Source organism: Dasypus novemcinctus, chromosome 3 (assembly GCF_030445035.2).
Source record: "Dasypus novemcinctus isolate mDasNov1 chromosome 3, mDasNov1.1.hap2, whole genome shotgun sequence".
NCBI lineage: Eukaryota > Metazoa > Chordata > Mammalia > Cingulata > Dasypodidae > Dasypus > Dasypus novemcinctus.
This window is the reverse complement of record NC_080675.1, coordinates 182,290,879-182,299,360: the sequence shown is the minus strand read 5'-3', so window position 1 is coordinate 182,299,360 and position 8,482 is coordinate 182,290,879. Positions and strand designations below refer to the sequence as shown.

The 8,482-nt window shown below is 36.7% G+C and overlaps 2 non-coding genes across 2 annotated transcripts; both read left to right on the top strand.

Annotated features, from left to right (window-relative positions):
• The first annotated feature begins 2,952 nt into the window (after nucleotides 1-2,952).
• Nucleotides 2,953-3,025, top strand: LOC111763467 (small nucleolar RNA SNORD107). Its single transcript, XR_002796336.1, has one exon. It is a non-coding gene; the product is annotated as a small nucleolar RNA SNORD107 (small nucleolar RNA).
• Nucleotides 3,026-5,431: 2,406 nt separating this feature from the next.
• On the top strand, nucleotides 5,432-5,499 carry LOC111763466 (small nucleolar RNA SNORD64). Its single transcript, XR_002796335.1, has one exon. It is a non-coding gene; the product is annotated as a small nucleolar RNA SNORD64 (small nucleolar RNA).
• The last annotated feature ends 2,983 nt before the right edge of the window (nucleotides 5,500-8,482 follow it).

Below are 8,482 nucleotides of genomic sequence, written 5' to 3'. Positions count from 1 at the left end.
GGACATACCTTAGTGTAAATTTTATTGACCGATCAGGTTGGTGGTTGCTGAAGGTTGGGGTGACTGCGGAAATTTCTTAAAATAAGGCAACAATGATGTTTGCCACGTTGAGTGACTCTTCTTTTCACGAAAGATTTCTTTGGCATGCCATGTTGTTTGATAGTTTTACCCACAATATAAATTCATTCAAAATCAGAGTCAGATCTATCAAAACCTGCCACTACTCTATCAAATAAATTTATGTAATGTTCTAAATTGTTTATTCCAACAATGTTTAGGGTCTTCACCATGAGTATTCCAACTCAAGAAATCACTTTCTTTGCTCATCCTTGAGAAATAACTCGCCATCAGTTCAGGTTTTATCATGAGATTGAAGCAATTCAGTTACAGCTTTGGGTTCCACTTCTAAGTCTAGTTCTCTTGCTATTTCCAGCTCATTGGCAGTTACTTCCTCCACTGAAATCTTGAACCCCTCCAAGTCATCCATGAGGGTTGGAACCAACTTCTTCCAAACAGTTGTTGATGTTGCTATTTTGACATTTGAATATGAATTACAAATGTTATTGATGGTGTCTGGAAAGTTGACTCCTTTCCAGAAAATATTCAACTTAGTTTGCCCAGATCCATTAGAGGAATCACTGTCTATGGCAGCTATACCTTATGAAATGTATTTTCTAAAGAGTAAGGCTTGAAAGTCAAAATTACACCTTGAACCATGAGTAGCAGAGTTCTGTTAGAGGGCATGAAAACAACATTTATTTTTATTATATCTCTCCATCAACACTCTTGGGTGACAATGTCCTTATCAATGAATAGTAATATTTTGAAAGGAATCCTTTTTTTTGATCAGTAGGTCTAAGCAGTGGGCTTAAAATATTTAGTCATCTTGTAAACAGATATACTCTCATCCTTGCTCTGTTCCATTTATAAAGCACAGGCACAGTAGACTTAGCCTTGATAAGAGCCTTAGGATTTTCAGAATGGTAAATGAGCATTGGTTTCAACTTAAAGTCACCAGCTGCATCAGCCTTTAGCAAGAGAATCAGCCTGTCCCTTGAAGCCAGGCATTTACTTCTCTCTAGCTGTGGAAGTCCTAGATAGCACCTTCTTCCAATAGAAGTCTTGATCATCGACAGTATACCTTGAAAACCTGTTGTATAGCATGGCTACCTTCATTAGTGATCTTAGCTGGATCTTCTGGAAGACTTGCTACAACTTCTCCATCAGCACTCGCTTTCTTCTCCTTGCACTTTTATGTTATGGAGAGGACTTTTCCTTAAACTTCATGAACCATTCTGTTCTAGGTTCAGACTTCTGCAGCTTCATCATCTTTTTCTGCTTCCATAGCATTGAAGAGACATAAGGCCTTGTTCTGGATTAGTCTTTGCCTTAAGTGAATGTTGTGGCTAGTTTGATGACCTATGTAGACCGCTAAAACTTGCTCTATATCAGTGATAAGTCTGTTTTGCTCACTTATCATTTATGTGTTCACTGGTGTTGCACTTTTAATTTCCTTCAAGAACTTTTCCATTGTATTCACAACGTGGGTTAACTGTTTAACACAAGAGTCCTAACTTTTGACCTACCCTGGCCTTTGACATGCCTTCACTAAGCTTAATCATTTCTGGTTTTTGATTTAAAGTGAGAGACTTGTGTCTACTCGGAGATACTTTGTGGGTTTGGTTCCAGACCACCGCTATAGAGAGAAGTTAAGACTTGAACACTTAGAAGCAATTGTAGGTTTATTATTTGCCCTAATTTCTGTAGTGTTTGTATCTCAGGAACTGGAGGCCTGAAGAGAGGGAGTCTGGGGAAACTTTGTTGGTGGAGCAGCCAGTAGACACAATATTTATCCATTTGGTTTGCTGTTTATACGGGGACAGTTTGTGGTGCCCCAAAACAATTAAAATAGTAACATCAGAGATCACAGATCCTAGGTAACTGGAACAGATATAATAATAATGAAAAAGTTTGAAATGCTGCCAGAATTACCAAAATAGGACAGACATGAGGTTAGTATGTGCTATTGGAGCACTGATAGACCTGCTTGGTCAATGATAGCAAGAAACTTTCATTTACTGTAAAATGCAGTAAAATGAGATTAGCCTCTGTACATATTTACTAACCATGACTTCATAATATTATATGTATTATGTTCACTCTTCAGTAGAAGTTTTCATTGTGATTTATGGAACAGTTTCAAGTATTCTAGGATTTAATAGTTTTGTTACCTTATAATTTACAATGAAGTCTGTTTTTCGGTGTTTATGTATATAAGATATGTAAACCAGACTTGATAAAAAGTATTTTGTAAGTCTCTTGGGTAGTCTTTCATCTTATTTCTGTCATTGGTCCATCTTGTAATAATGTTACGATTTAGGAGTCTTATACTGATTTTTTTCTTAGATTTTTACTTATAATAGAAAATTGAACGTACATTCATATTTGGTTAACGGTGTTGCTTGTGTAGACTATACAAAATCTTGTTTTAAATATCAGGAAAAAAATCTCTCTTCATATAAACCTTTACTGATTTCAGCAAGTAGTTACAGACTCTGTATTGGATGCATTTTAAACATACATCATTCAGTTGGTAATACATTGATAAATTTTGCCTTATTCATCCTTGCATTCCAATACTTATGGTATTGGCCATACACATAATGCTCAGTGAATGTATTTTTTGAAATGAATAAAGCAAAGCCTATTGTTATGTTTTTTTTGTAGTGGTAGAATTACATCTGATTCTGAAATGATAATATATATGTGTTGCAACTTTTTCCATCTTAAATGGTGTCATTTTATCCACTTAGGTGATGACTTTGAAGGGAAGAGAATTTGAGCACTGAGTTTGCTGACCTGACATCGGTGTGGGTCAAGTAGTGTTTCAACAAATCCAGGTAAAATAACCTTGTAAAGATAAGTAAGAATTTATTGCAGAGGCCTTGGCTAGATTCATGATGACACAGGACCTTGTTTGAAAATAATGATATTAAACTTTGAGCTTAAACCACACTCTGAAATCCAGTCGGGGAGCCTCATTAGACTTTTTAGAGCATGTTATTATCAATCAAAATCCTGGTTTCTCATGTGAAAACGTAAAAAATTAGAAATGGCCCTTTGCCTGTTCCTCAAATATCCTTTCTAATTTTTATAAATATTCTGAGCTAATAATTTTTTCTTTTTTTTTCCTTTATATATTGTTGCAAGCAAAACAGAAGCTCTTCTTGGATCACAAGAGACACACACTTTTGGTGAGATGGAACTATAGACATGTCCCTTGCTAAAATGAGGCTACCACTTCTTGGGTCAAAGATTGAGTGCCAGAATTCTAGGGTATTAAATGATGTTAAAGAAGGAAGGAAACTAATATTTACGGAACTTGTATCATGGAACACAATGAGTGTGCCACTTGCCTTTAACAAGGCTAATATTTGTGTTTAAGAACAATTGATACTGTTTTCTAGTTGTCTGCTGTTGATCAAATAGTACAGAGCCTGTTACACAGTAGATTTTTAACAGTCCAAAATGAAGGATTGTGAAAGCACTGTTAACTTTTTAATTTTGGTAGAATACAAATTTTAGATATTTTTCAGTTGCTTCATTATCTGTGAATAGAATTTAAGTTTAGCACTTGTGTTAGTAACTCTAAGTACCTTGTCATGAAATTTACAGTGCATTTGTGGGCATAAGTTTTATTCATTTTGATTAAAAAGTGGTGATCAGTAAGTGATATTTGGCTGGTTTGGACTTCTGTCCTGCTCTTGCCTTCTTCCCCATTGCCTGGAACAAAAGGCAAGTAAAACCTGGGTATTTGTGACCTATAGTGGGGAATTACAGTCTGTATCTCTCTCCAACCTTTTCCTCTCTGCCTGGAACCCATGATCTGTTGTTTTCCCCCATTTCTCTTCTCTCCCTTCCTTAATAAATTACTGGCCTAACTGAAAAAAAAAAAAAGTGGTATTTGAGCGCACAAGAATGAGAGGTCCTCATTTCCTTGGTGACGTGGGGAAGGCCTAATGGAAGAACAAAACTTGAGATGCCGTTCCTAGGTATTGTTAAGTACATGGAAGGTGGAGAGCATTCAGGGTGCTCATGTTGATAAAGGGCAGAGATGCTCATGTAGCAAGCTAATCTGTAGAGAGAGAGTAGTCATTACTGTATGAGATCACTGGGAGTTGGCTCTGGGGTAATTCAGTAAATTCGTGGACTAGTTGGTGAAGTATCCTGAAGTGAGTTCTGCTTTGTATTTAAGGGTTTTGCCATTGTGGCCTTGGTATCCTCTTTGGTGAAGAGGTTGTAGACTAGAAGAAACAGTACTATCAGTTCCTTCCACTTTCAGTGTCATCATAGCTAGACCCTGAAATCCACTTTGCTAACATAATGCTTCCTTATCTATGATTTAAGAAATTTTAATTTGGAATAGAAATGGTTAGTAGGAGAAAACTTGTCTGGGTTAATATCCTTTTCTGAGAGACTAATCTTAAAAAGCAAGGTTCTTACCATGTGCCTAAGATTTAAGAAGAAGCCTCATGATTTGACTAGATTTTTGTCTTTGTCTTAATTTATTTTTAAATAAAAACATTCACAGAGTAAAAATTCAGATAGCATGTAAAGATATTTTAAAAATCCCCCTACAATTCTCATTCCCACTTTTCCCCAAAGTAACCACAATTAACAGTCTCTTAGGTATTCTTCTTAGAAGCTTCTAATTTAACAGGTAGTTTGACTGTGAATCATTTTTTGTTTTATAGCTGATAAGAATAGCAAAATGACCTAGAAGAGTAGATAGTTGCACATTTGAATCATTTGGACTATCTTTTCCCATCCTATGCATATACGTTATTTATATAGCTATTTATACACTTCCCTATATATGTGATCATATTGGTCAGAAGAATAGTTGAAAAGAACAGTACTGTTCCAGATGTCAGTAATTTTATATCTACAAATAGAGTTTTATTATTTGAATAATTTAAAAAAAACTTGGATTGTTTTAATTGTACCCTTTCAGTTCTTGTTTTGGAGATGTTGAAACTTAGACCTCTTTCAGGACCTCCAAATCACATATACCCAGCCTGTTTTTGTACATTGTGTTTGATCTCTTTGGCCTTCCTTAATCTTATTTGTCCTCATTTATTCTTCCATCTTTTTTTATATTTAACCCTGAAATATTTTGTTGGGAGTTTTAAATTAGTCTAGGTCCTGAAATTGAATTAAAATCACTTCTTTTGTGAAAGAGCAAGTTCTTAATATTATGTCTGTTTTTGATTTTTGGTTTTGGTGACATTTGAGTATTTCAGTTTAGATTGATTGGATGATTTTGGAAATAAGGTATCACATTACATATAGTTCAAAACATCTAAGATCTCAATATTATTCTTCTGGCAGACTGTTTTGTTTTGTGCTAGTATTCTGAAAGACCTTGGCTGGATTTATGATGAGATATGTTTACTGAGCCTGATGAAAAGAAAGCTCACTGTGATTACTCTGAAGTCCAGCCTAAGTGTCAGTCCAGGGTCTCAGAACAAACCTCTGTCTGAAGGTCAGTTTATTAGACTGGATTTCACAAGTTTTCCCCCTACGTATTGAGCAGAGTAGCAAGAATGTAAGTTTCTTCAGTACCGTAGAGAAAGTTAGTTTTAAGTCCACTAGTACAGTTTACTTTTGTATAGGGTATCTTCCTTGTTTGTTGCTTTCGTACATCTCATCTTTGTCTTTTCCACTAGGAATTTTAAGTGATAACTTCAAGAGAATAAGGATTTGGGAAATGTTATACCTTTTTTTCCTATTACCAGTATTACCCAGTTTCATCTTGAATCCAAGTTTCCTGAGGACAAGTCCCTGACCTATGGGGAAGCTTCTTCATTTATCCATGTGAAAATAAAATTGTTAGCTTTTTTGTGAGACATTGTTGTGGTATAACATGTGATCGTACTCTAATTATTCTCTTAAGTTACCATTTTCTGTATCTTGACAAGACATAGATGGTGAGTTAGAGGTTCTGACTCTGATTTAGTTAAGGGATGAAATTGAGTTCTGTGGCTGTTGGTGTTGAGACCGAGAGATGAAATGCTCTGTAAATGTCATGCAGTTCTTCAGTGAGGATTATGATAACTGGGAAAAGTCTTATTTCACAGTGTCCTATGATAATTGATCTCTGCTCGTGTAAATGATAGGTTATTAGCATTCTCTGGTTAGGTTCTTGTACTTACAGTACTTACTATGAGGGAAATAGTGATTAAACCGTTAAGGAAAAACCTGTATTACAAAGGTACCATAGATATTTGGATAGTCTAAGATCTTGTCTTCAAATAGTCATCTTAATTTGGTGATAGGATATGTGCATGTGTGTATGCGTACATATACATTTATGAACGTCTGAGTATTGATTGGTACTGTTTGATCACAGAGCAGGTGATTGCTTTATACTGAAAAGCTGTTGGGCTTCAGAATAGTAAACATTCTTTTTAAGTGCAATGGACAAGTCCTATCACACTTCTTTCCCTTATTAGGTCCCTGTTTTCCTACCTTAAAATTTTAGTGTATTTATAACATCTCAGAATTTCTTTTGGTTTCTCTGAGTGCACCCCATCTTGACTTAGAGGGATATGCAGAATGGATTGAAAGAAGTGAGGTACCCTCCCTGTTATTTGACTTAGACTAGAAGCATATAGTTGAATGAGAAAGGCAAATGAGTGTGGGCTTCTGTCCAGGTATTGTGCTAACTTGGGGTCATTTGACCTTGGGTGTTTGATGCAGCACAATGTGATAAGTCATTCTTTGGGGGAAGGGAAGCAGTAGTAGTTGCTGGCTCAGCCCCATCCCATCAACTCCATTCCTGGGAGCGCTAAAAAATCTGTAAATAAGAATCTATGAAAGGAGATGACATTTTGGGGGGTTGGCTTGATGAAGAGACTGACAGTAATCATTCATGCTAAGGGAATGTGAAGTCTAACCAAGCTAATTGATGGGAAGGGGCAGTTTGGGGAGAAGTGATGGAAGGAGTGAATTAGCAATAGATGGTGTACACACTGGTGAGTAAGAAGAAAAGAAGAAGAGATCAGGATTAAAGTGGTTTGACCTGTCTTTGAGTGTTATACGCAAAGGGAGAAATGTCAGGATTATTCCAGCTGTTGGCACTATGTAAAAGTTGCACTGTAAGTAGGTTTAAATATTGGAACAGTAGGGGAAATTAAGAGTTAGAATTTCCATTGACATGCCAGTATGCGTCTTTTTTTTTAAAGATCCATAGATCACAAAAAATGTTACATTAAAAAATATATGGTTCCCACATATCCATCCCCCACCCCCCACTCCTCCCCATCAACAACCTCTTTCATCATTGTGGCACATTCATTGCATTGAGAGTGTATGTCTCAGCCAGCTTTTCCATATTTCCTTTAGTCCTCTTTCCTGAGAACCATATGAATATATTGTCCTATGTTGAGATTATGGTAATTAGCAAGATGGGCTGATCAAGTGAATGTTTCTGCTGATGTTACTACAGTGGGTAAAGGGTTACACATGTCTGGGAAACTCAAACTTTAGTGAACATCAGAATCACCTGGAGGGTTTGTTAAAACACATTTGCTCCGTCCTGCCCTTGTTTCCAACTTAGTAGGTTTAAACATGGGAAGCTGATTTGTAACAAGATTCCATTGTTGTTTGTCTAGGTACTGATTTAGAGAACAGGCTTATTCTCAGAATGAAACATTCATTTTATGAAAAGTACTATTTTATTTTTATACAGATATAGAGAACATAGTAAAATGACATGCTATAGTATGTTTGTAAAAGTGAAAATAGTGGACTTTGAAAGCAAGTTTTCTGTAATAATCAAAATTGATGCAAAACAGGACAAAAATAGTATGTTCATTTATATTTTTCTCTCTAGATAATAAAAAACTGGGAATGACTAAGTAGCCTTTGAGATCAGAAGCATGAGAGGACAGACACCTATAATCTCTTTTGGGAATATGAGTCAGCATATCGTTGAAGAACCAATTAAACAATGCTTTTATTTTTATTTATTTTTTAAAGATTTATTTATTTTATTTCTCGCCCCCCTCCCCCCACCCCAGTTGTCTGTTCTCTGTGTCTATTTGCTGCATATTCTTTGTCTGCTTCTATCCTTATCAGCGGCACAGGAATCTTTTTGTTGCGTCATCTTGTTCTGTCAGCTCTCGGTGTGTGCGGTGCCATTCCTGGACAGGCTGAACTTTCTTTTTTACACTGAGCGGCTCTCCTAATGGGGCGCGCTCCTTGCGTGTGGGGCTCCCCTACGCGGGGGATGCTCCTGTGTGGCATGGCACTCCTTGCGCGCGTCAGCACTGCGCATGGGCCAGCTCCACACAGGTCAAGGAGGCCTGGGGTTTGAACCACAGACCTCCCATGTGTAGACGGACAGACACCCTAACCACTGGGCCAAGTCCGCTTCCCTAACCAGTGCTTTTAAATTGTGTACCTCATTTGAGTGAAC